Consider the following 26,225-nt stretch of genomic DNA (forward strand, 5'->3'; position numbering starts at 1 on the left):
CAGAGCGCGCCGCATCCAGGAGCTTTCCTGGCCCCTGGACAGCACTGCAGCAGCCTGGCTCCATCGGGACCTGAACTCACAGCCCCACCCCCTTACCATGTGGTTCTGAGCAGGAGGTGCTCAGGCCATGCCTCCTTACCACGCAGCTCTGAGTGGGAGGTGCTCAGGCCCCGCCCCCTTACCATGCGGCTCTGAGCGGAAGGTGCTCAGGCCCCGCCCCCTTACCATGTGGCTCTGAGCAGGAGGTGCTCAGGCCCCACCCTCTTACCATGTGGTTCTGAGCAGGAGGTGCTCAGGCCATGCCTCCTTACCACGCAGCTCTGAGTGGGAGGAGCTCAGTCCCGCCCCCTTACCATGCGGCTCGAGTGGGAGGCGCTCAGGCCCTGCCCCCTTACCACGTGGCTCCAAGTGGGAGGAGCTCAGGCCCTGCCCAAGCCACGCTGCTTTAGCTCTGTCCAGGGCCACTCCTGGAGGCGGTGCGCTGAGGTGCCGGGGGATGGGGGCAGGCGGAGGAGCCTCCGACATTCTTGTGGGGGCCTCTGCATGGCCCGGGGCCTGGTGCAAATTGCCCCACTTGTCCCCCCCTCTGGGTGGCCCTGCGCAAGCCCAGCAAGACAAGGTAAAGGGGGCCCAGGCTGGCAGAACAGGCGGGCTCAGTGGTATCCCGATACATCAGGTGGCACCTCAAAGGGGCTGGAAATTGAAAGTAGACAAATTCAAACTGGAAATGTACGTTTTTAACTGAGAAAGTAATAGACCATTGGAACAACTGAGCAAGTGGCATGGTGGGTGACCTTTTGTAACTCAAGGCAGGACATTTTTAAGATGCTTTAGTTTAAACAAGAATTATTTGGGGGCTGGTCACTGGCCTGTGTTATACAGGAGGTCACAGTGGTCCCATCTGGCCTTAGAATCCATGCATCTTCCGGAGAAGGGCAGATGGTGCATGTGGACAGGGCACTAGCTGACAGGTCAGAGGAGGGCTCTTAGTACCTGTTCATTGCTCGTGAGAAAGGCGTCGATGTAGTCAGGGCCTCTTTCTCCTCCGAGTCTGGCCTCATAAAGCAGGAGGCATTACAAGGGGATGGTGAATCTGATCAAAGACAGAGCAGTGGTAATACCTGGGTCTTCCATGCTGCAGGCTGGGTGACAGAGATCTTAGAGAAAACCCTTACCCCCTCACTCCCGCCCCAGCAGGGGAGCAGCCCCGATGCACAGCAGGGTCTGGCACAGCGATTCCTGGCTTCCCCACCTCTTTGCTGCCCAGCCCAGCAAAGATCCAGTCAGAGCCCTGGTTCCCAACAGCCACCCCACTTCCCCGCCCACCATGCAGGCTCAGTCTGGGGATTTGGGGAACATCACATCTGGAAGGAGGGATGATGTCAGGCCATGAGTGGTATCCCAACTCTCCAGGCCATTGCTGGAGGGGCAGAGGACTGGCAGTGAATTGGTCTGGTCCTCGTGTAGGAGAGGGAACCGTTGCCCAGTCTGTGTGAGATATGGGTACCCAGAGCCTGCCCGTTCTGCTTGTTCTGACTGCCTCTCCTGCCACCAACAGCCAGCCAGAGCCATCAGGTGTAACCTGGGCAGGCACTGAGCTCCCATCATCAACACTCCCCCCCAAATGCCCTGTGCTGGGACATGCAACAAAGGAGCCAGCAGATGGGGCTGCAACACCAGAGGGCATCTTATGCTCTGGCCGGTGCCCTGCAATCCTAAGCTTTAACAACCCACCCTGCACTGAGCATACCCTTCAACGGGTGGAAAATATCCTCCAACCCTGCAGCGTGACAGATCAGGGTGGGCGATTCAGTCAGTCTCCACCTCATGCTTCGGACGCCGTTTCTAATGCCCCAATCAGCTCTAGAGGCTGCAGCTGCTGCCAGCAGGAGGGGCCATTCCCCCCTGCCGGGGTTTTCCTGTCTCTCCATCTCATGGCAGCTCAGAGCAATACAAGGTCTATGGAGTCTTCTCTCCCCAGTAACACACTGGTCCTGCCACCCAACCCCCAGAGGGGCTAGGCCCCACCACAATGCAGGGCCATGGCCCGGCCATTTCTGCAGCCTCCACCCACCCAGGAGGTACCCTCTCACCGGCATGGAAGGGCTGAGGCACACACAGCTCCTGCTTCGGCTGTGGGCTCTTTTGCCAACTCTTCCGTTGAGGAGGTTTCATCTCCTCCCAGGCACCGATGGGCTTTGAGGGGTCCTTGGGGGCTTCTTCAGCCATCCTGCAAGAAGCCAGGACAAGGCATTGCTTGTGTGAAAGTAGAATGAATTATATTGTAAAAATAAGAATGGATTAAAGAAATGTTGTATGTACCTTTAAGCAGAAATAAGTGTAACCCCCAAGGAGATTCCTGGAGCTCTGTCTGCTGGCAGCTACATTGGAGGCACCGCTGGGATCCCGTCTTTTAAACTCAGACCTTATATACACCCTGCTGTCTTCCTGAAATTACGTAAATTCCCAGTATGGATTACCAGAAGAGGCTTGTGACTTGGTGTGAGCTGGAGGGGCTGACCCTGAACGCCACTTCCTGCTCACGAATGTACCCACTGAATGGGACATTAGAAAAATTGAAGAGGAGATTGCTAATGTTAAAGAATGGGGAACGTGTGTGGTTCGGAGTCAGATGCAAGGAAAAGGGGAAGCTACTTTATCCCTTCTTGTAGAGAGCAAGATTATAATGTCTACTGTGGTGACTCCCCATGTAATTCTGCCAGATGGAGAGAAGGATGGATGGAAGGTGACCATACAAGCACAATCACGTTTTCCCTCCCCACCTGCCTCACCATCTGAAACTATCAATTTTCAGTCCAAATTGAGAGACTTTCTTAGGCAGGAAGGGAAGACCATGAGTGAATTAAGGACTCTTTTAGGAAGTAGTCCTGTACCTCACCCCAGTTCTCTGGACCAAATAATTTTTGCTATGGGACAAGCAATAGGAGTCCATAAAGACAGCATATGAATCGGGCCCTTACCGAAAGCTGAAGTTCTTTTCAGGTATTAAACCAGTGCCTGTAGGGAAGATGACTATGACACTTGGAGGCATCAACTAAATCAGGTGATGCAGGAATGGCAATGTAGTGAGGCTGAAAAGAGAAGCGTGTGGCAGAAAGCCTGCGAGGACCTGCAGGAATGTAATCTATGCATTAAAAGCCAGCAAGCCTGTTGCCACTGTTGATGACTATCTCTCGGCGATGGAGGATGCCTTTGGGAGCCTAGAGACAGGGAAGACCGCTATTTTCAATTTCGGTCCTGTTACCAACAGCCAGGTGAAAAACTGTCTTCCTATCTTCACAGATTGGAACCATCCCTTCAACTGTGCATCCGCCGTAAAGGCACTGAGAGGAGCAAGGAACACCGAGTACGACTAGAACAGGTCATACGAGGTGCCATTTATGATGACTTACTAATTATGAAATTGAAACTCGTGGACCGATTGGACAGCCCTCCAGAATTCCATAAATTGCTGCGAGAAGTCCGAGAGGAGAAGGAAAAGAGAACTGCTAGAGAGAGGAATAAGATCTCATTGAGCAGGACTGTTGCTCCTAACAAACCAAAGGATAACCCTTGCCTGTCCACCACTGAGGACCTCCATCAACAGCTTAAAACCTTGACAGCACAGCTCACTGAATTTATGACAAGTAAGATGCCTCAGGGGTCACCTAGTGAAATTCTTCCACCACCTTTGATGGAAAAGAAGTACCCTCCTTTTTGCCCAGGGAGAGAGGACATCAACAGAGAACCTGTAAAGAAGACCTTGGTGACCCTCCCAAGGAACAAGAGATTCTGCTACCGATGTGGTGAGGATGGGCACATTTCCACCCAGTGTGACAACCCGAGGAACAAAGAGAAAGTAGCACAACGAAGAAGGGAGCATACTGGGAGCCGTCACAGGCAGAGCTCCACTAAGTTGTGCTATGAACAGCCTTCCTGGAGCCCATTCCCAGAGGGATTGATAGGCCCGGAAGCAGTAGTTAATGTGATGGTAGAAGGAATTCCTTGTAGGGCCCTGCTCGACAGTGGATCTCAGGTCACCATTCTTCCTAGAGAGTTCCATCAGCAATTCCTGCCTCAAGTGAAGATCTATCCTCTAGAGGACTGGCAATATGGGGCCTTAGCAATGCTAGTTATCCGTACGATGGGTATGTACTAGTGACTCTAAGTTTTCCTGCAGAACTGGCTGGATGTCTCCAGGAATGTGATACTCTGGCTTTGATTTGTCCTGAGATGCAAAATTCTGATGGCATTCCTATATTGATTGGGACCAACAGCAACATGTTCCAGTCTTTGGCCACTCTTTGTGGTCGTTTGGGCCAGAAGACCCCAGGCATGGTTTGCCCTCCAGGGCGAGAGCCAAACCTGGGCAAATCTAGGATGTATTATGACCATGATAGCTCTGTCGATGACTCACTAGGGAAAGTTGTAAGAGTATCCAAAGCTGTTTTGTCCATACCCCCTCATGGTGAGATTGACTTGAGAGGAAAACTTGAGAAGCATAGTTGCAGCCTTCCTCCTACAGTGATGATGGAGCCTTCTGATGGAGATAACCTCCCTAGTGGTCTGATGGTTCAGAGAGGTTTATTATCCTTACCACAGATGGAGGAAGCTGGCATTGTGGTAAGAGTAAGAAACGAAACCAACCATCCCATAGCCATCAGGAAAGGAATGGTGTTGGCACGATTGTATAGGGTAGAGAGTGTCGTGAGCCCTGCAATTGCATCCAGAAAGACCTGTAAGGCATTGGATCCTGATTTTTTTAATTTTGGTGATTCTCCTGTATCTCCCAGTTGGAAAGACCGACTGAAAAAACAGCTAAGTGAGAGACCTAATGTGTTTTCCACTGAGGAATGGGATGTGGGGTGTGCCATTAACATGGAACACACCATTCGTTTGGCAGATGGCAGGCCTTTTAGGGAAAGGTCCGAAGACTGGCACCTGCAGACATTGAGGATGTGAGAAAGCATATCCATGAACTATTGGAAGCAGGAATAATTTCTGAATCCCGTAGCCCCTATGCATCCCTATTGTGGTGGTGCGAAGAAAAATGGGGCTGTGCATGTGTGTGGACTATCGCACACTGAATAAAGGACCATCCCAGATCAATACACTGTACCCAGGGTAGATGATGCCTTAGCTTGCCTAGCAGGAAGCAGATGGTTCTCTGTCTTAGATTTATGAAGCGGCTACTACCAGATCGATGAGCTCTGAAGACAAAGAGAAAACAGCTTTCATTTGCCCTTTAGGATTCTACCAGTTTGAGAGGATGCCCCAAGGTATCTCGGGAGCTCCTGCTACATTCCAGCGTTTGATGGAAAAGACGGTGGGGGATATGAATTTGTTAGAAGTGCTGGTGTATCTGGATGACTTAATTGTTTTTGGGAAGACTCTGGAAGAGCATGAAGTTCGACTAATGAAAGTGTTAGACCGCCTGGAAGCTAGTGGGTTGAAACTGTCACTTGATAAATGTCAATTTTGTCAGACCCGAGTAAAATATGTAGGCCATATTGTGTCGGCAGAAGGTGTGGCGACTGACTCAGAGAAAATTGAGGCACTAACCACCTGGCCTATACCCAAAGACCTGAAAGCTTTACAGTCTTTCCTAGGTTTCTGTGGATATTACCGCCGATTTGTAAAAAATTACTCCTCCATTGTGAGACCTCTCACCAATTTGACAAGGGGCTACCCCCCAACGTGGAAGAGATCACCCCAACATAAGCTTGCAAGTCCTCCTGAGAGGTATTTCAAGGTGAATGAGCCCTTTGGGGACCGTTGGACCGAGGAATGCAACCACGCTTTCCATACCCTTATTGAGAAACTCACTACTGCACCAGTATTAACCAGTATTAATCCTACCAAGCCCTATGAACTTCACATAGATGCCAGTCTTGATGGATTAGGAGCAGTTCTCTATCAAAATTATGAGAATCAATGAAACCCATGGCCTTTGTCAGTCGAGGGCTGACTGCATCGGAAAGACACTATCCGTGCACAAACTTGAGTTTTTAGCTCTCAAATGGGCTGTTGTGGACAAACTTCATGATTATTTGTATGGAGCGACCTTTGTAGTAAAAACCGATAATAACCCACTTACTTATGTGCAGACCACAGCTAAACTAGATGCTACTGGTCAGCGATGGATGGCTGCCTTGGCTGCTTATGACTTTAAGCTGCAGTACCGTTCGGGTCAAACCAATGCAGATGCAGATGCATTGTTCCGTCGCCCTCATAACTCACTTGAGAAAGAGTCTGAGTGGATGGAAATACCTTCTCCTGCTATTCGTGCCACCTGCAAGACCATAATAGGACAACTGCAGTCCCCTTATGTAAATGATGAAAGATATGCTGATACACTGGGGGTATCTGACAAGGCTATACCTACACTTTATGCCAACCTCATTGGGCTAAAGACTTTTGAATTGCCCCAGTTAACTCGGACTGAATTGAGAAGAGCTCAGTGGAAAGATTCAGACATTAGGCCTGTTCTGGAAGCTGTGGAAAAGGGTGAGAAACCCATATCCAAGGCTAACGTTCCCCCCAGCACAATTCTTCTCTTAAAAGAGTGGGATCATTTAGTGGTCAACAAAGGCTTGTTATTCCGGACCATCCAGACTATAAGGGGCCATGTGCGAAAACAACTGGTCTTACCCAGAGAATACCAGGAGATGGTGTTGAAGTCTTTGCATGATGATCATGGTCACTTGGGGGTAGACAAGACTTTGGAATTGGTCAGAGACCGGTTTTATTGGCCCAAAATGATGGCATCTGTGGAAAACCACTGCAACCGATGCTCTCGGTGTGTTAAGCGGAAGACCCTGCCAAAAAGGGCAGCGTCTATGGTGAACATCACTACAGATGCACCCATGCAATTGGTGTGCATTGACTTTTTGTCATTGGAGCCTGATAGAAAAAAACACTCCAGTATACTGGTAATTACTGACCATTTTACAAGGTATTCCCAAGCATATCCCAGCGGTGCCTCCAATGTAGCGCCCCTCTCCACCTGATTACCTCCTTTACTGGCAATCTACTTACAGGTTCTGATGGACAGGTCTGGGTTCTTTTGGATCCCGCCACCCACTCAGTAGGGTGAATCTTTTTTGGTTATGAAATTAGTTGGCGGTGCCTCCACCCCCCTCGCTCCTTCCTGGCAGAGTCACCAGGGCAGCTTGGGCGGAAAATTCTAACTACAGAGGAATCCCCACTTATTTGCCAGATAGTTGGAGACTTCCAAGAAATAACACAACACATAAAAATATATTCAACACAACAATTATATTAAACAGGCAACAATACAACATAACAGAAACACTATTTTTAGGGTCACGGTGCCCACACTTAAAATACCCATGTCTGGATGTAACAAATGCAAAACTAGTGTCCTGTTGAGTGCAGCGTGCTTTGCTGGGGCCCTTGATGACCGATACAATTCTCGGCAGAGGTGTAGCAGTGCGGCTGCCTGGATTCCGTACAGCCCAAAAGACCCACAAGTGGGAGGAGGTGGTGAATCCCTCCACAGGTGTAATAAGCGGTAAATTATAAAATCCTCAAACCCTCACTCCCTGGCTTGAGGACACAGTTCAGGGAGTAGAGGGTTCCCAAAACAAATTCCCTGACTAACTAACTAAAGACAAGGCACTCACGAACTCCACAAATGATCTTCAGGGATGAGGATGGCGCTGGACGATTTCAGGGCTGCTGTCCACTGGCAGGGATCCTCCTCAGGCAGGAATCAGCCCGGACTAACAGCGCTGACCATGTGGGGACTGGTCTCACCAGGAGCTGGAGGCGAACCCAGCCTGGCTGGGAAATTTCTCAGCAAACATAACAATTGGGAATCATCCGTGAGGAAGGAAAACCCAGCTGGGGAATCTGGTGTCAGGTCCCTAGAGGCCAGTTCTCAGGGGGAACCCTGCTTGCAGGCCTGGGACTCACCAGCTCCCCTCAAAGCCTGTTTGGCCTTTGCCCTGGCTGGCTCCAGCCTCCCCTCAAAATGGCTTCTCCCTCTCCTCAACTCCCTGGGAGGGGCATCTCCACTCCCTATTGGTTGCTGGGCAGACTCTGAGGTTGCCTTGGCTCCTCCTCCCTGAGCTGCCAGCAGACAGAGCTCCAGGAATCTCCTTGGGGGTTACATAAGAAATGTTGAAATACAGGTGCCAGGAAAAGAAACATTAGGCATAAACAATGGTGCTAATGGCGAAACATTAACAGAAGATGGGTAATAGTTAGTAAGGAAATAAGATATGCATGCCTAGCCCAGGTAAACTTATCTGATTCTGCTTCCTTTGTTACCTTGTTAAGTTCTCACCCTTTTATCTGTATAAATAAGATAGTTTATGTCTTGCATGGTGCTCACATTATCTGGGTGTTATTAGCAGAGCGCTGTGCTAATCAAACAGAGTGGTCTGACAAACTGTGAGTCCTGAGTCTAACTTTGACAATTTGGAGGTTCCACCGAGATGGCAACCGTCTTCACTAGGGCTGTGTGATTCCTGACTGTTTTTGTAGGACGACCGTGGCAGCCGGCACCTGGGCATTTGGCCTGAGCGGTCCTCCACCAGAACAGAAAGGTGCACGACCACAGTGAAGTCTACGCCATTGAACCTGTTGGTTCCCTCTCTGTTCTGGTAGGGATCCAGGGATCTGACATCAGGAATCTGGTCAGGTAATTATTTCTGTGTTTTGTCCGGACTGAGGACTGTTCTGTCTCTGTGTCTATCCGTCTTCCTGTGGAGTGTTTGAGTCTGGGTGCCATCTCCGTCCGGGGATCGGCCAACCAATGGGTTCCTGTCCCTGCGGTCTGAGTGAGTGGAATCTGCACAATTGCAGCGGCACCACACTTTGGGTAAATCCCTGGGTGTGAAAGCAAGGGTAATTGAGGCAGTAGCCTGTGGGCTCCTTTTGTGTGTTGCACCGGGCATTGCTCTCACGAACCCGAATTTCCTTCTTGTGCGATTGGTGTGTGAAGTCCTCCTGTATGGGTAACCAGACGTCTAAGTCGGGACAGTTCCCTAAACGAACGCCGGCTCATTTTATGTATTTAGGATGGGTCCAGACTCCTGTAAGAAGGGTACAGACTCCTGTAAATTTCTGGAAAAATGGTCTAGGCTAACTCAGGGGGATCCCAAAACTCAGTGGCCACTGTTAAAATCTTGGAACAAGACCGAGTGGACGTCTTAAAGGACAAACTCGGCCAACCTAAAACTAAATTGGCTAAAGAGGTTAATTGTTTCATTCAGTGGTGGGAAGAGGCAAATCGTAGCTGGACAAAATCAAAAACTCGCCTCTCTCAAATATTCAAATAATAAGTTGAAAGCTTTATTAAAAGCCTCCTCTCCCACCACCAGACTGAGCGCGCCCCTTTACCCCGTTCTCAAAAACCCACCCTGGATCGATCCAACCCCCTTAATACTCCCATCTCATTGTAAAAAGGACAAAAAGCCCCTTGTTCTGTTCCCCTTTGTTGTCTGCCTCAAAAACTGATTCTTTAGTGTTCCACTACCAATTCAGCAAAGAAGGTGGGCTCCTCAACTAGCCCCCACCCTTCCTGGTCCCTTTCCTTGAACATGTATTTCAAAATTGTGAAGTGACCACAATATCACTCTAAACAGTTCATTGGGAAAAAAAAGAGCAGGATCAGGCCCAGAAAAGCAGGCAAGCAACAGATAAAGAAACTGAAAAACAGGTTGGAAGCCCTAAGGGCATAGTGTAAGGAGTAAGAAAAGCAGTAAGTGCAGGCATGAACCCCTGGAACAATACTTAAAATGGTGAAATCTGAGGTGATAAAGGTGTTATTTTGGGAGATAAACAAGTGATTTATGGAAAGAGAGTGAAAAGTTAACTCTACAAAGGCTGGAGAGAATTAAGCAGTTAAACTTTGTGAAAATGTTAAAAAGGACCATGTTAAAGAGAGAATTCTTGGTTTCTTTGCAGCCATTCTGAAGGGAAAATGGGCCCTTTTCCAAAAGAGTGCCTGTAAATAATCCAAATATATATAAAGCTATGTTAAAAAAAAAAGTGTAAAGGAATGTTAAGGAAAAGAAAATGTGTATGTATCTATTTGTCTGTGAAAATATGTAAAGTTCTAAAAATCTAAACCAGCACATCTGGTTTGTAAAACTCCTGTTTTGTAGGTGTAAGATAAATTGGTTTTGTTTTTGTTTTTAATGCCACTAAAAATTCATTTGACTCTTAATTCAAAGTTGCAAAACTGACAGACGTTTTTGCAAGACACAGGTAATTAGTGTTGTTTGGCTTTGGGATTTAGCATTTAACCCTTAAGGGGTAACTTGATTCTTTATAAAATTTAAAATGTTTTTTAAATAAAAACCAAGTCATGGCTGCAATAGGGCAGTCAAAATCAGGAGAATAGGGAGAGATTCTGGAGTCTTTTTGTTTGGTTGGTTGTTGTTGGTTTTTTTTTTTGTAACAATAGCAGATAAGAGCTGCAGTGAAAGAATAAAAAAAATTTTTTAACAGTGCCCCTCTGAAGCAACAGCAGAGGTAAGGTGCACAAAACAAAAAGAAGCAATGTTAAAAATACTGAGCCTTAAAATGGCTCTGTGTAATCAGACTGTCACTTTTGATAAGGGTACATAAAAACTCTGTAAGAAAAAAAGAAACAGTGACATCGTATGTAACAATTGATATGGCTAATGTTTAAAAGAAAAAGTTGTAGTATAGAAGGAATGTGCTTTTTCCCTAGGACATGTGCAGTGTATATTGTAAAAAGGGGTAAAAGAAGTACAAATGAAATATGCTACTGAATTAAAATCCTATTAGGGCTCCAAAAGAGCATAATAGTCTGTTTTCTTTTCAGATCTCTGTGTGTTTTGTAAGCAGGAGTTGAAAGTGGAAAGAAATCAAAACTCTGGTGGAAGTTGATTGTGTCCCTTTTAAGACAGAGTCTCTGAGCTCTGCTGATGGCTTTGAATCCAAAAGCCAAGCCTGTGTTGAAGCAAATTACCTAACTGATAAAGGAAGGTGAAAACTGCCAGCACAAAAGAAATTGCCTAAATAAAAGACATAGTATAACAAGATCCCTTTAAGAGATTTGATGCTAAATGTTATTGTTAATATTAAACATTGGAATAAATTTAATGTTAGTAAGTACCCCGGTAACAGCGTATAGTGTGTATGATTTTGGAAAAATCCTTTAAGTTAATATGGTAATGATGCTTCTCAGCTATTACCTGTGAATAAACTTAAAGCAACACAGCAGGAAAAACATTACAAACTTGGTCTGCTATATAAGAAGAAAAACTTGAGATACACCACCTCATTAATTTAATAACTAAACAGTAAAATAATTTCCCCATAACCCTTAAAAAGTAAAATCCATTAAAACCTGGCCTGCCTATATTAAAAAAAAACAGGAAAATATGGGGTAATTCGTCTGTTTTGCCTGCAATCAGCAACGGTATTTGTAAAAAAAAGGAATATTTTAAGCAACAATAAAAGCCACCCTGAAAGGGTTCGAAAAATGTTATATTAGTCTATAAGAAAATCAGAAAAATCTAATACAAGCTACAGAACAACCTATTACAAAAAAAATAAGTTAAAAAAAACACACAACATACTGCAATGGCTATGGAATGTACTAAAATGCAGATATTTAGAACATAAGATGTTTTGGGTAATATCAGAAAATATTAAGGTTTTAATACATCTGTTAAAGCAAAGAAAAAATAATTGTTTAATACCTATCAATATAACTGGATGCAGTATGTCTCAGTATGGTAAGACAAAATTTGTTAAGTGAAGAAATTGTTAAAATTGCACACCAACAGGCTCTGGAAGCAAAGAGATGGAAAGTTATCCCACTCCACAGATAGCACCTGGGATCCTTCTGGCTACCTCAAACCTCAATCCATTGGGCTGGGGAGGAAGGAAACTATTGGACACTAAAGGTTGTACCAAGTGAACTCCTCAAAAGTGGATATGCTTATCCATGCCTGTTGCTCCAAAGCCCTGTAGTAAAGACATCTCACTAGGATCCTGTATGTGGAATAAAATTAATAATTAGACCAAAGTATTGTATAACGGGCAATGTGTGTGTTAATTCTTGGAAAGAAGTGTTTTAAAAGAATAAAAGTGTTAGCAACCCACCAGTAGACAAATGTACATGTAATGTAAGTACTGTGTTTACCAATAATCACATTTACTATTTGCCACAACCTAAAGTCTCTGCTTACTTTAAGCACTTTTTTATCTGAGTTCTCTCTCCTTCTTTGCATTGAATGGATTACAGTTAACAATTATCCGTTTAAAAGGTAAAAGGTAACATAGTTCCTAAAAACAAACAAACAAAACAATGTGGGAAACAGAACCATTCATATTATCTGGATGGACTCCCACAACTACTAGCATACTAATGTTACTACCTAATTGTTTTGGCTTTAAATTGTGTGTGTTTAACTGAAATGTTTAAAATATGCTGGTGAATAAAACAAATGTATGCAAAGCTAGAGCCTCAGGCCCAAAACACCTCCCAGTATTTTTACTACATAAGAAGTGACACTGGCGATTGATAATCTTATTGTCAAAAGGGGATATGTAGGAGCTGGACTTTATAATGTATAATTTGATTTCATCCTGCTAGCCACCCTTTTTGAATAGCAGAAAGAAATGACCCTCTGGGACAATAAGATTTTGTTTTCCCATATGCATTACAAATTGGGCCCTCTCAACTCTTTGTTTTAAGATTTAGGTAGTAAGAGACAGGATTCTCTATTGTGTCTATGTTAAGTAAATTAGAGAAACATTGAAGGCCTGGATCTCAATGTAAATTGTCTTAGTTATTGATTGTAAAACTTAGCAAGGTTTAATTTGCAATGCCATTTTGCTCGATATAAAATACTGCTCTTTGTATTCTCAATCTGTTTGTGTGAATGAGGAATGTATGCATCAGGAAAAGATAACGTGTGAAGGCCATTGTTATAGACAGAGTCAAGGAAAAAGTAGTGAAGAACATCAAAGAATCATCAGGCACTGCTTACTACCCAGACGGCTGTTAAACTGTCTGGCATTGCAGAGTGGATACATGCTTTGCAGTGTAAGAATGCACCACCCCCAGCGAACCAATCATGACCTCAGGATCACGCAGAGTCAATTTTGACTCCAGAAGAAGACGTAGAGGAACAGCCTGCAATACCTTACAATCTATGTTCTCATAAGGGTTGCCAGAAGCAGACGACGACCTAAAGCAAGGCCCAAGAAGAAGCAGTAGCGAGCCTAGCACCTGCTGCCTGGTGGATGTAAAACTGTGACTGCGGTTCCCTCAGTTGAGGTTGTCAGAACCAGAAGGGCCCTGCCTCCAACATGCTCCTCTGGTGGTGCCTGTTCCTCAGCTGCTGGTGTCTTAAGGTCTGGGGAGTCCACAATGACAATTCTTTTATCCAGCAGCAAGTGTGGATAGCTCAGACCCTTAATATTTCTAAATGCTGGGTCTGCAGCCACATCCCAGCCCACTCTCAAACTGCTGTTCCTGTCCTGGCTATCCCACTCAATTCCCCAGACCTCACTGGAGGACCTTGTCCATTTAACACAATATGGAACAGTAATGACACCTGGGAAGAGACTATTGGCAGTTCCTTTAACCCACTTGGGGGAGTAATACACCGGGCAAAAAGGCTCCTGAGGTTAAAGAAAGTAGTTAAAATAATGGCAAATAACACTGAAGAAAGTTTAGAGCCCTGGCCAAAGAAACAGGGCGATCCGACAGGTGGACCTCCAAAACCGTCAGGCATTGTACATAGTGCTGGCGGCCAAAGGAGGGACCTGTGCTCTCATTGGAAAACAATGTTGTGTGTTTATACCTGACGATACCACTGAGGTAATAGATGACGCTAGCCACTTAGAACAAATCGCATATCTTCCCCATGAAGAGCCAAGTTCTTTATGGAAGTGGCTAAGTATTCTCTGGCATAGGAAACTGGTTGTTTCAGGGAGCCCTGACTATCCTGTTTGGAATCTAATAATTTTTGTATGTTTTCAGTTAGTCTCCTGTTGTACCCAAAATTGTGTAAGGCATGCCACTCAGGTGACTGCCCCAGAACAGAGTGCTAATATGATGATTTTGAATATTGCTGATGAACAAAGAGATAAAGAACGGTTAATATGTGGAACCCCGTAAAATTTTGGTCATGGCGTGAGCTTGACCAAAAGGAGGATTGTGAAAGTAGAATGAATTATATTGTGAAAATAAGAATGGATTAAAGAAATGTTGTATGTACCTTTAAGCAGAAATAAGAAATGTTGAAATACAGGTGCCCTGAAAAGAAACATTTGGCATAAACAATGGTGCTAATGGCGAAACATTAACAGAAGATGGGTAATAGTTAGTAAGGAAATAAGATCTGCATGCCTAGCCCAGGTAAACTTATCTGATTCTGCTTCCTTTGTTACCTTGTTAAGTTCTCACCCTTTTATCTGTATAAATAAGATAGTTTGTGTCTTGCATGGTGCTCACATTATCTGGGTGTTATTAGCAGAGCGCTGTGCTAATAAAACAGAGTGGTCTGACAAACTGTGAGTCCAACTTTGACACTTGTGAGTGACGAGAGGCAACTGCCCCATTCAGCATCAGGGCCAGCCCAATTATTTCTGTTCCACCAGTGCCTACAGATGCCAGCTGAGATCAGGGCCCTGTTGCACCAGGTGCTGCAGACAATTGCTGGGCTGTAGGGCTCAGACTCCTAACTAGCCAAGGCAGCCAGCAGAGAAACAAGTGAAGGGATGTGCTCAAAGTCACCCAGCCAGTCAGCAGGACAAGCAGGTTTAGAACCCAGGTCTCTGGATGCCCAGACCAGCACCCCATCCCGCAGGCCAAATGGCCTCCTGGGTCCTCCACCTCTCCTTCTGCTGGTTCACAAGCTGCACAGCAGACAGGCTGGATCCAGCCACTCAGGATTCTTCCTGCCCAGGAAATTACCTAATCCCTTCCCCAGGAATATTGGGGCCATGGCAGTTCCCAGGTGGGCGAGGCCAGGGGGTGGGGCAGCTGGGGCGGGCTCGTGAGCAGCAGGAGTTGCTCACACACCCCCGTGAAAGGGCAGGAGCAGTAGGCGGGAAAGCGGCAGGGAGGCGGGTCCCTTCTCTTCCAACCTGCCCAACCTCAATTGCATTTACCTGACCGCCCCTGCGGGCAGGGCCTGGCTGCTACCCTCACTGAACAGACAGAGAACTGTGGCACAGAGGGAATAAGGGACTTGCCCAAGGCTACATGACTATCTCTGGCAGAGCTGGGAAATGGCCATGGGTCTCCTGGGTCCCAGGCTGGCACCTTCTCTTCCAACCTCCTGCCCTCTTTGTCCCTGGTTCAGTGTGAGCTGTGAGAGCTCTCTGGGGCACAGGAGCTGGCTGGTGCCCAGATGGAACAACGTTGCCTATTGCACAGATCTCACTTTTCCCAAACATTGAAAATGCTGCTAAAACCATACCAGAGCCCGCCAGGATCCCTGCAGCTGGTCATTGCAAAGTGTGAACTGTTCCCTGGCCTCCCAGAGTGGGGCAGTGGGAGAGGGTGGGGCTGGCCCAAGGCCCTGCTGGATGGCGGCTTATGTGTATGGGGTCCCAGTGCTACAAAGCTGTGTGCCAGGGGCCGCGCTTTCTGGGGGTTTCATGGCTCATCTCTCCAAGGCCTGTGTAGCAGCAGCCGCTGGAGAGCATCCCAGGCCTGATTCCCCCCATGATGGGTGTCCTGAATGGCCCCTGCTCTGGGGGGCTCCATTCCTCACTCAATGTCTCCTGCTGACTCTCCAGCAGCTGCACGGCAGGTGTCCTAATGCAGTCCTAGCCCTCTCCAGAGCTCAGGGGCACTGTCCTGGCATTGGACTGTCTTGGTAAATAGAACAATGGCTCCTGGCAACCTGAGAATGCCTGTTCCCCTGGCATCCTCAGTGCCATTCCCTATGGAAGTGATGGGGTCAGCAAAGGTGATGGAGGTGGTCAGGCCTACCTCACTATTGACATGCCAGGTGCAGGGGGCGAGGTGCAGAGCCAGGGAGGAGATTGGGGAGGCAGGAGTGGCACATTGTGATGTGGCGCGGGCGGGAACTAGCTCCCCACATCTGAATGCTCCGCAACACTGGCGGATTCAGATCCAAACCTAGATCAGGCTCCAAATTCACAGCTGGCCCCTCCCCCTGATCTGGAGCGGCTGAGACTCCAGCGCTCTGTGGAAGAGACCAACAAACACCAAATCCTGGGGTGGGCTTCCCCCAGAGACAATCTCATGCTGGGAAGGGAGATGCCCAGAGCCGGCAGCTCCACCACTCACGCTCCCAGCTGCCTGGGAATGAGCCAGGATCAGAGCTTCGGATAGCGCGCAAAGCCCAGATCAGCACCCCCAGGCCTGCGAGGGACCCGCACCGTCTGGGGGTGGTTGATTTCACAAGAGAGGGAGCTTCCCACAGACTCTCCAGCTCCCTCACCTCTCATGCTTCTTCCCATTTGCCTTTCATCACCGCCACATGGACCAAGTTGGCCACCAGCTGCCTCCCTGTCTGGACACTTACCTGGCCCCATCATGGCAGTGGCTGAGCAGAGGTGGCCAATAGAAGATTCTCCTACCTGGAGTCAGGAGTGGGCAGAAGACTGCGTGTAAACGGTCCACCCACTTTCTGCTGCCGGTGGCAGAGCTGAAACGGCTGGCTCAGTGTTCCCCAGCAGCACGTGCCGGCTCTCGCTCTGTCAGAGCCAAGCCTGGCAGTGAGGGGATGAGGCTGTGCCAGCCAGCAGGGGGCATGTCACAATGGGCAGGTGAGTCACAAGCCAGCCAGTGTGTGACTCCCCAGCCATGGGATGCCCCAGCCCAGACTAGTTCTGGCCTCGCAGGGTTTAAGAGCCTGTCCTTCCCCACCGGGGTCATGGGAGGGACCTTCCATGCCCCACAGTCCTGAACATTCGGCTGGAAGAGACCGCTGGACTCGTCTAGTCCCAGCTCCTGCAGAGCCCAGGTCAGAGCCCCTTCCTGCGTCCATGCAGCTGAAGCCAGGAGGTTGCCGGATGGATCCCTGAGTGGGAGAATCACTTCCATCCCGGCTCCCCCTCCTCGTGACAGTACAGAACGGGGGTTCCCGAACTCTCTCCTCCAGCTCCCAGCCCATGCTTTAGAGCAGCCCCCGCCCAACTGAGTCTCAGGCCTTGCTAGCCACTCAGTGCCACAGCAACCCAGGAGATGATTGTTGTGGGGTCTCAGCCCGGGGAAGGCAGTGACTCCTAGAAGCAGGGAGCGCAGCAGCACCATAGCTCAGGGAAGTCTGGCAATGCCAGTGGCTGGCTGGGGTCTGACAGCCCAGGCACCCAGAGCAGATTGTCAAAGGCCAAAACCCTCTCACCACCGGCTCTGTAGCTCCCCCTTGCTTTTGGTCTGTCTTAGGCACCATCCTGGCCCTCATCCCCATGGCATCAGAGCACTGCCCAACCTCGATTGCATTTAATCTAACCACCCCCTGCAGGGCAGGGCCTGGCTGCTACCCCCACTGAACAGACAGGGAACTGTGGCACAGAGGGAATAAGGGACTTGTCCGAGGCCACACAGAGTATCTGTGTCAGAGCTGGGAAATGACCATGGGTCTCCTGGGTCCCAGGCTGGCACATTCTCTTCCAACCTCCTGCCCCCTTTGTCCCTGGTTCAGTGTGAGCTGTGGGAGCTCTGTGGGGCACAGAAGCTGGCTGGTGCCCAGATGGAACAACATTGCCTATTGCACAGATCTTGCTTTTCCCGAACATTGAATCTGCTGCTACAGCCATACCAGGGCCCACCAGGATCCTTGCAGCTGGTCAGTGCTAAGTTATGAACTGTGCTAGGTAGGGAAGATGAAATAGATCTTCCATCACTAGCACAGCTCTGTGTTACTGTGGACTCACTGCGGGCTCAACCCAACCAGCCCTGCTCACAAGGAGACTGTAAATCCTCCAGCCCTGCTGTTCTCCTTTGTATTTCTGTAGTGCCCAGAGGGCTCAGTCCGGGATCAGGGCCCCGCGGTGCTAGACATTGTACAGACACAGCCCGATTCCCCCCACGCTGCGTCTCCTGAATGGGGACTGGAGGGAGATCAGGACTGGAGTAGGACTAGGAACAAGGCTGGAGCAGGCTCAGACTGTTGCCTTTGTCAGGCAGGAGCAAGTTCCTGGCCCTGGAGTGATGTTGAGCAGACTGAGCTGCTGCTGTGAGACTGATATAGCTGCTCTGGGAGTCACAAGGCCAGTTCCTGGCTTGTGGATTGGCTGGAGCCCAGCACAGGAGGACTCAGCCCCTTACAGATGGCTCCCAGGGCGCTTGGCTCCCGGCCCGCTGGGTACTGACATGCCAGGTGCAGGGGCGAGGTGCAGCGCCAGAGAGGAGATTGGGGAGGCAGGCGCACTGAGGTGGGGCTGAGCGGGCAGGTGCTGAGGAGCTGCGGCTGGCTGGCCAGCAGAGAGGAGGAACAGCAGCTCGGCTCTGGAGGCCCAGCTGCAGTTCCACACTGGCGCTGCCAGAGCCTGGCAGGTGGCTGGCTGAAGTGGCACGCTGTGCTATGGCGTGGGCAGGAGCTAGCTCCCCACATCTGAGCAGCTCCGCAGCACGGATTCAGATCAAACCCGGATCTGGCTCCAAATTCACAGCTGGCCCCTCCCGATCTGGAGCGGCTGAGACGCCAGTGCTCTGTGGAGGAGGCCAACCAATGCCAGCTCCGGGGGTGGGCTTACCCCCCGCCACAAGGCAATCTCGAGCTGGGCCGGGCGAGGCGCAGAGCTGGGAGCTCCGTCACTCACATTCCCAGCTTCCTGGGAATGAGCCAGGATAGAGCTCTGGGTAGCGCGCAAAGCCCAGATCAGCACCCTCAGGCCTGCGAAGGACCCGCACCGTCTGAGGTGGTTGATTTCACAAGAGAGGGCTTCCACAGACTCTCCAACTCCTCACTGTGACAAAGTGGGACTGTTCTTAATGTTGCCTCTGAATACTGTAGGGGTGCCTCAGTTTCCCCTATGCATTTCTTAAGTCTCTAGGTGGTGGGATAAAGGCCAGTGTGCATAAATGGCTGACACTGTTTCCGGGCAGCTAATGGCCGGGGCCCTTCCCTCCTGCAAGGAGATAGCTAAAGGTGTTGGAGAACAAAGAGATCAGGTGACTTCCTGGCCTGGGAAAGAGACAAAGGCCAGAGAGCAGGGGCTGGAGAGTTTCACTTTGGAGCTGGCTGGGGATGAGGAGTGAAGTGCAGACGTGGGTGTCTGGCTCACTGCCCCCCAAAATGGACCCGGCTGAGGGTCCTGTTCTCTGGACCTACAAGCTCTGTTTTAGACCGTGTTCCTGTCATCTAATAAACCTCTATTTTCCTGGCTGGCTAAGAGTCACGTCTGACTGCGAAGTGGGGGTGCAGGACCCTCTGGCTTCTCTAGGACCCTGCCTGGGCAGACTCACTGTGGGAAGCACAAGGAGGGGCAGAGGATGCTGAATGCTCCAAGGTCAGACCCAGGAAGCTGGAAGCCCTGTGAACCTCTGGCCCAGAAGAGCCTGCTCACAGAGAGGAGACTTCCCCAGAGTCCTGACTGGCTTCATAGGGAGCAGCTCCAGAGTATTGCCCAGGGACTCCATGACACACACCTCTTATGCTTCTTCCCATTTGCCTTTCATCACGCCCACATGGCCCATGTTGGCCACCAGCTACCTCCCTGTCTGGACACTTACCTGGCCCCATCACAGCAGCGGCTGAGCACGCGGGTGTTGTTGTATTTAGCATCTCAACCCCCCCATGGAGCAGGGACTTGCTCGCCCTACTTTGCTCAGGCCCAGAGTGTCAGGGACTCACCTGATCTCACTCAGAAGACTTACAGCAGAGTCCCAGCCCAATGCCTCATCTACCAGCCTGTGCCACCTTCCCGTGCCTTGCCACCAGCCCCGCTAAACCCTCCTCCTTGTCTCCATCCCCTCTGGGCTTGACTGGTGCGACCCCTTCTGTTTAGCCGCCCCAGACTCCCTCCTGTGCGCATGCTGCTGCCCACTTCCTCACTGGCACCGGGCTAGACAGCCAGCACCAGGGCACTTGGCAGCCAGGCGCTCGCAGAAGGCTCGGTGTGGCTGGCGATGCAATGGAAAAGCAGAGGTGGGCAATAGAAGATTCTCCTACCTGGAGTCAGGAGTGGGCAGAAGCCGGCGTGTATATGGTCCACCCACTTTCTGCTGCCGGTGGCAGAGCTGAAACGGCTGGCTCAGCGTTCCTCAGCAGCACGTGAAAGCACTCGCTCTGCCAGCACTCACTCATCCAGTGAGGGGATGACGCTGTGCCAGCCAGCAGGGGGCATGTCACAATGGGCAGGTGAGTCACAAGCCAGCCAGTGTGTGACTCCCCAGCCATGGGATGCCCCAGCCCAGACTAGTTCTGGCCTCACAGGGTTTAAGAGCCTGTCCTTCCCCACCGGGGTCATGGGAGGGACCTGTGACGGGTTGGATCACAGAAACCCCCCGGGAGCTGCCACCTGATGTGCCAAGACTACCTCTGCTCCTGTTTTCCCTGCCAGCTCAGGACTCCAGCACCCTGTCTTGCTAAGCCAGACACTCCCGTCTGCTCCAACAAAGACCCAGGGTCTGAATTACTTGACCCAAAGCTGCAGGTTTACCTGAAAACAGCTCACAGAAGTGTGTTTGTCTTTAGCACTCAGATGCCCAACTCCCATATACGTCTAAACCCAAATAAATCCGTTTTACCTTGTATAAAGCTTATGCAGGGTAAACTCATAAATTGTTCACCCTCTATAACACTGATAGAGAGAGATGCGCAGTTCTTTGCTCCCCCAGGTATTAATACATACTCTGAGTTAATTAATAAGTAAAAAGTGATTTTATTAAACACAGAAAGTAGGTTTAAGTGGTTCCAAGTAGTAACAGACAGAACAAAGTAAGTCACCAAGCAAAATAAAATAAAATGCGCAAATCTATGTCTAATCAAACACTGAATACAGATAAGATCCTCACCAGTTCCGGAAGGCTCCCTTTTACAGACTAATCTCCTTTTAGCCTGGGTCCAGCAATCACTCACACCCCTTTGTTGCAGTTTCCTCCAAGTATCCTGGGGGTGGGGAGGCTCTCTCTTTAAGCAGCTGAAGACACAATGGAGGGGTCTCCCAGGGGTTTAAATAGACTTTCTCTTGTGGGTGGAGATCCCCCTCCTCACTCCTATGGAAAGTCCAGCTCCAAGATGGAGTCCTGGAGTCACCTGGGCAAGTCACATGTCCATGCATGACTCACAGTCTTTACAGGTAGAAGCCATTGTCCACATGATATCTTGCATGTCTCCAGGAAGACTTCTTATGTGGACTGGAGCATTCCAACAGGCATTGTTCCCCAAGTGCTTCCTGATCGGGTACTTAGCCTTGCAAATTCCTTCCTAAAGAAGCTGACCAAATGCCTCACAAAGCTTACTTAGAAATCAAGCAAGTATACAGCCAATATTCTTAACCTCAAGTAGAAAATGATAGATGTGTCCAAATAGGATGACTAGATATAGTAGACCATAACCTTTACAGAGATATGTTACATGGCACAGGCAGCACAAAACATATTCCAGCTATGTCCTATTTTCATAAAGACTTATGGGAGGTACCGTCACAGGACCTTCCGCTCCCCACAGTCACAGACGTTAGGCCAGAAGGGACCACTGGGCTCATCTAGTCCCAGCTCGTGCAGACCCCAGGCCAGAGCCCCTCCTCGTATCTATGCAGCTGGAGCCAGGGGGTTCCCCAGATCCCCAAGTGGGAGCATCAGTTCCATCCTGGCTCCTCCTCCTTGTGACAGCACAGAATGGGGGTTCTTGAACTCTCCTAGGGGAAGGGATAGCTCAGTGGTTTGAGCATTGGCCTGCTAAATCCAGGGTTATGAGTTCAATCCTTGAGGGGGCCACTTAGGGATCTGGGGCAAAAATTGGTCCTGCTAGTGAAGGCAAGGGGCTGGACTTGATGACCTTTCAAGGTCCCTTCCAGTTTTAGGAGATTGGTATATCTCCAATTATTACCTCCTTGCTCCCATTCCCAGCTCACGCGGGCGGCTCTTTGCACCTGCCCAAGCTGCTGGGTGCCTTGGCCATGGGATGTAAAACGGCCCCATCTCTGTTTCCCCTTCCACCATGGCAACAGCGCACAAGCTGCTTTAAGAGCAGCCTCCTACCCCTCCCCACCAGCTGAGTCTCAGGCCTTGCTAGCTGCTCAGTGCCTCGGCAGCTCAGGAGATGATTGCTGTAGGGGTCTTGTGTGACATTATGAGTCTGATCTAATATCTCACTGAAGAAAAACAGGGCCAGAAAGAGTTAATTAACTCGCAGACTAACCTGACCCAGGGCTGAACTTTAGAAACTGGTTAGGAAGATGTGTAAATGAATAGAGCTTTGAAATGCAGGTCTGCATTGTTAGAGGTAGAAGGGTAGGTGTTTGCTCAGGTCTTGTGATGTAAGCAAACAAGACTTGTTTATTGCTATGGCTTTAATTTAAAGATCAAAAGGAATATTAACATTTAGGAAGATGCTTGGGTGAAATAGTATTATTTTCTATGTGTCTCTTTGAAGGTTGTGGTAACCCGTATCTGAACTATTTAATGGCTAAATTACCCTGTGTTAATTGCCAGCATGTTTGGGAGAAGGAGCATTAGGCCTATTGTTTTCTCAAGCCAAAGGCTGCTGGAAATGTATAAGAACCCTAGGACATGATCCTACTTCATCTCAGATCTGCTTTGGGTTTCAAGAGGGGGGAACCTTAAGCCATAAGGATTGAGATCCCCAGTCACTGACTGGAGTCACCCTGAATATGGACATTGGACCATAACCTATGGACTATTTCTAAAAGGACTTTTGGCAACTACAAGCTCACCTCTGCTATGTATCTGAACCTCAAGAACTGAATTCAAGTCTGTATGTATATTGGTCTTTTAAACAACACTCTCTCGCTTTTCTTTTGTAATAAACTTTAGCTTAGTTAATAAGAATTGGCTATAGCGTGTATTTTAGGTAAGATCTAGTTATAATTGGACCTGGGTATGTGGCTGATCCTTTGAGATTGGAAGAACCTTTTCTTTTATATGATGAGATAAGATTTTCAGTAATCATCATCATATCTGACGTGTGTGTCTGGATGGAGGCTTGAGGTTGGTCACTTTAAGGGAACTGCAGTGTTTGAACTTCTGAGTAACCAGTGGGGTATGGTAGAAGCTGTTCTGTGCTGGCTTGGTAAATCTAAGTGTAAGCAGAGTCAGGATGAGCCCTACTCTGACATCTGGTGGTACATTATGAGGAGTGGGCAAAGGAATTTTAGGAATGTGCATTTGCATTGGTAAACCCACTCCACTTAGTATAACACACAGCAGCATGGGAAGGTTATTTTCACACTGTGGAATCCCCAATTTCTTTGTTATTGGGGCAGGAAGGAAAAAAAGGGGCTGTTATCTTAATTATGTGAATGAGGAACTATGAGACTGCTTTATGACAGAAATGACTCAACCTACATTAAATAGTACTTGCTAGACAAGGGACAGGGGTTCCAAAACCCAGTGAAGGGAGAGAGGCTGGGGACTGGTGTGTGTACTGGATGGTATGGGCCCCTTTTGAGGGCCTGGAACACCAATTGCACTTCCTCCTCTCTCCACTGTTAAAGAGCAGAGCTAATTTTGAATCCTTTAGGAGTCCATCTAGAGGCTGCTGACCTGAATTCATGTTGGGCCATGTGGCAGTGGGGCTCTCCTACTACAAGTTGAAATCACTAGGAGCTGAAATCACTAAAAGAGCTAAGCTTACTAAGCTGAGATCACTGAGTGTACTAAGCTGAGATCAAATGTACTTGAAGGTGGGTTTTTGCTTATGGTTTGTGTATAGTCCTGTTTGTGGTGTCTCTCCAACGTGATGCCACATTGTTTCCCTCCTTTATTAAAAGGATTTTGCTACACTCAGACCTCGTGCTTGCGAGTGGGAAATGTGCCTCCTAGAGGCGCCGGGGTGGTAGGTAATTGTCCCAGGTCACTGGGTGGGGGCTTGAGCCGGTTTGCATTGTGTTATTGAAGCGGAACCCTGGATACTGAACCCGGCCCTTGTTGCTGCCAACTCAGAGGGGCAGAAGGGTTACATTTTTGGGGCTCCTCCGGGATCCCTGGGTCAGTACCCTCGCAAGCACCTGTGGAGTGTTCCACTGTATTGAGAAACAATTGTCTTTATATTTTGAGGAATTACTGTTTGTATAATGGCTAATATGTCGGTTTGTTGGGCCCCAGTCCTGCAGCCCCTAGGTCAGGGCGGCAGCCTCAGCCAATGATTGGGCACAAGCACTGGGGCATATATTGGAAAAGATTGTGTTGGCCTATGCTCGTCAAACTCTTGTCGTAAGTTAAGGTTATTTGCTGGGAAGAGGAGTTTGAACCCTGGTTGGAGCATACCACTGAAATGCTGCGGGAGTGGGACGTACCTGATGTAGAAAGCGAAGATGTCTAATAGAGAGCCTTAGTGGCCCAGCATTAGATGTACTTCGCACCTGAAGCTCATTGACCCTAAGGTCAGTGTGAAGGACTGCCTAGAGGCCCTTGATAATACCTTTGGGAGTGTAGAGAGCCCTGAAGACAGTTACTGTAAATTCCTTGATTCCCGACAGGAAAGGGGTGAGAAAATTTCAGCCTATATACAGAGGCTGGAGAGACTGCTTCAGAGAGCTGTTATGAGGAGCAGTGACTGCTGAGCAGATGGATCAGACCAGACTGGCTCAAGTTGTAAGAGGGACTCAGTATCAGAACCCGATCCTACTTCATCTCCGACTAAGAGAGCGGCAGGATCATCCCCAAGTTACTCCCAGCTGATAAAGGAGGTCAGGAAGAGGAAGAAAGGCAGGCTGCCAGCGAGTGTTGGGAAGCCCAAACATTGGAACCAGCCAGCACAACGCCACTGCAAATGGCCAGTGTACTGATGGTGAGCACTACAGAGGAACTTGCCCAACAAATGCAGGTCCTGACAGACCGGATAGCTGAGCTGCACAGCACCGTTGACCGAGCTAAGATTTCCAGGAATAAGGAGCCTCAGACTGTGACAATGGAGAAGTCAGCATCTAGAGCCACTGTCCCTCCCGGCGAAGGGGAAAGGGCAATTCTTTTGCTATCGGTGTGGTCAGGATGGGCACAGTGCTACTAACTGCCATAAGGAAGAGAACCGCTCCTTAGTGTATGAAAAGCTGAGGAGCAGTTGGGAGAGACCCAGTAGCGGCCAGAAGGTCTGGGGACAGAGACCACCTAGACCTACAGGATTTGAAGTTTCCCCCAAAAGAGACCGTCCAGCTGGGATCCCTGCAGGACTGATAGGGCGCGAGCAGAGGTCATGGTGAGGATTGCAGGGGTGGAGTGTAAAGCCGTGCTTGACACTGGATCTCAAGTGACTATTATATTTCAGTCATTCTACCAACAGATGCTTAGGCACCTGCCTATACAGCCACTGACTGGCATTGGTCTGTGTGGCCTCAGCATGGATGAATACCCCTACCAAGGGTATGTCATAGTGCACCTGGAATTCCCAGAGGAGGTTGCTGGGGTAACAGAAGAGGTAGACACAGCTGCCTTAATATGCCTGACCCTAAAGGGACCTCTGATGTGTCTGTGCTGATAGGGACCAACTCCAGTCTCTTCAAGGTGCTCGTGAATTACTGCAGGCGACGGGCTGGGGACCAGTACCTGAGTACCCTGATGATCCATACGCTTTGTGCTGAAGCCTATAGGAAGATTGAGAGTGCTAAAAGGAGACATCTGAGCTACGGTTGGGGCACTGAAGTACATGGGCACAACCCCCTTAGTAGTGCCCGCAAGGACAGAGCAAGAGGTGCTTGTCATGAGTACCAGGCTGAAAGGCAGTAAAGGGGCATTAGCAATGATAGAGAAGCCAGTTGAAGGAGAGCTCCCGGAAGGAGTGCTGGTCCCCAGTGGAGTCATAACCCTACCTGCTGAAGCCCAGGAAAGGTGACTATACTGATTGCTAATGAAACAAGTCGAGATGTTGTTGTGAAGCAAGGACAAAAGATAGCAGACCTCTTTGAGCCTGAATCAATTGTGAAACCCCAGTGCGAGACTCAAGTTCCGACAATAGACCCAGCAAAGTTTGACTTTGGAGATTCACCATTGTCGGAGGAGTGGAAAGATCGTCTGAGGAGGAAACTTTGTGAAAGACCCAAGGTGTTCTCACTGCATGAGTGGGATGTGGGATGTGCAAAAGGAGTAGAGCACAACATCAGAC

At 49.0% G+C, this 26,225-nt stretch overlaps 1 long non-coding RNA gene across 1 annotated transcript; it reads right to left on the bottom strand.

Moving 5' to 3' along the window:
• Positions 1–1,028: 1,028 nt before the first annotated feature.
• Positions 1,029–20,242, bottom strand: LOC120392632. The gene is made up of 3 exons (XR_005591743.1): positions 20,115–20,242; positions 2,094–2,230; positions 1,029–1,093 (listed from the first exon to the last, which is right to left on the bottom strand). It is a non-coding gene; the product is annotated as an uncharacterized LOC120392632 (long non-coding RNA).
• Positions 20,243–26,225: the final 5,983 nt, after the last annotated feature.

Source organism: Mauremys reevesii, unplaced genomic scaffold, assembly GCF_016161935.1.
Source record: "Mauremys reevesii isolate NIE-2019 unplaced genomic scaffold, ASM1616193v1 Contig106, whole genome shotgun sequence".
In the NCBI taxonomy this organism is placed as follows: domain Eukaryota; kingdom Metazoa; phylum Chordata; order Testudines; family Geoemydidae; genus Mauremys; species Mauremys reevesii.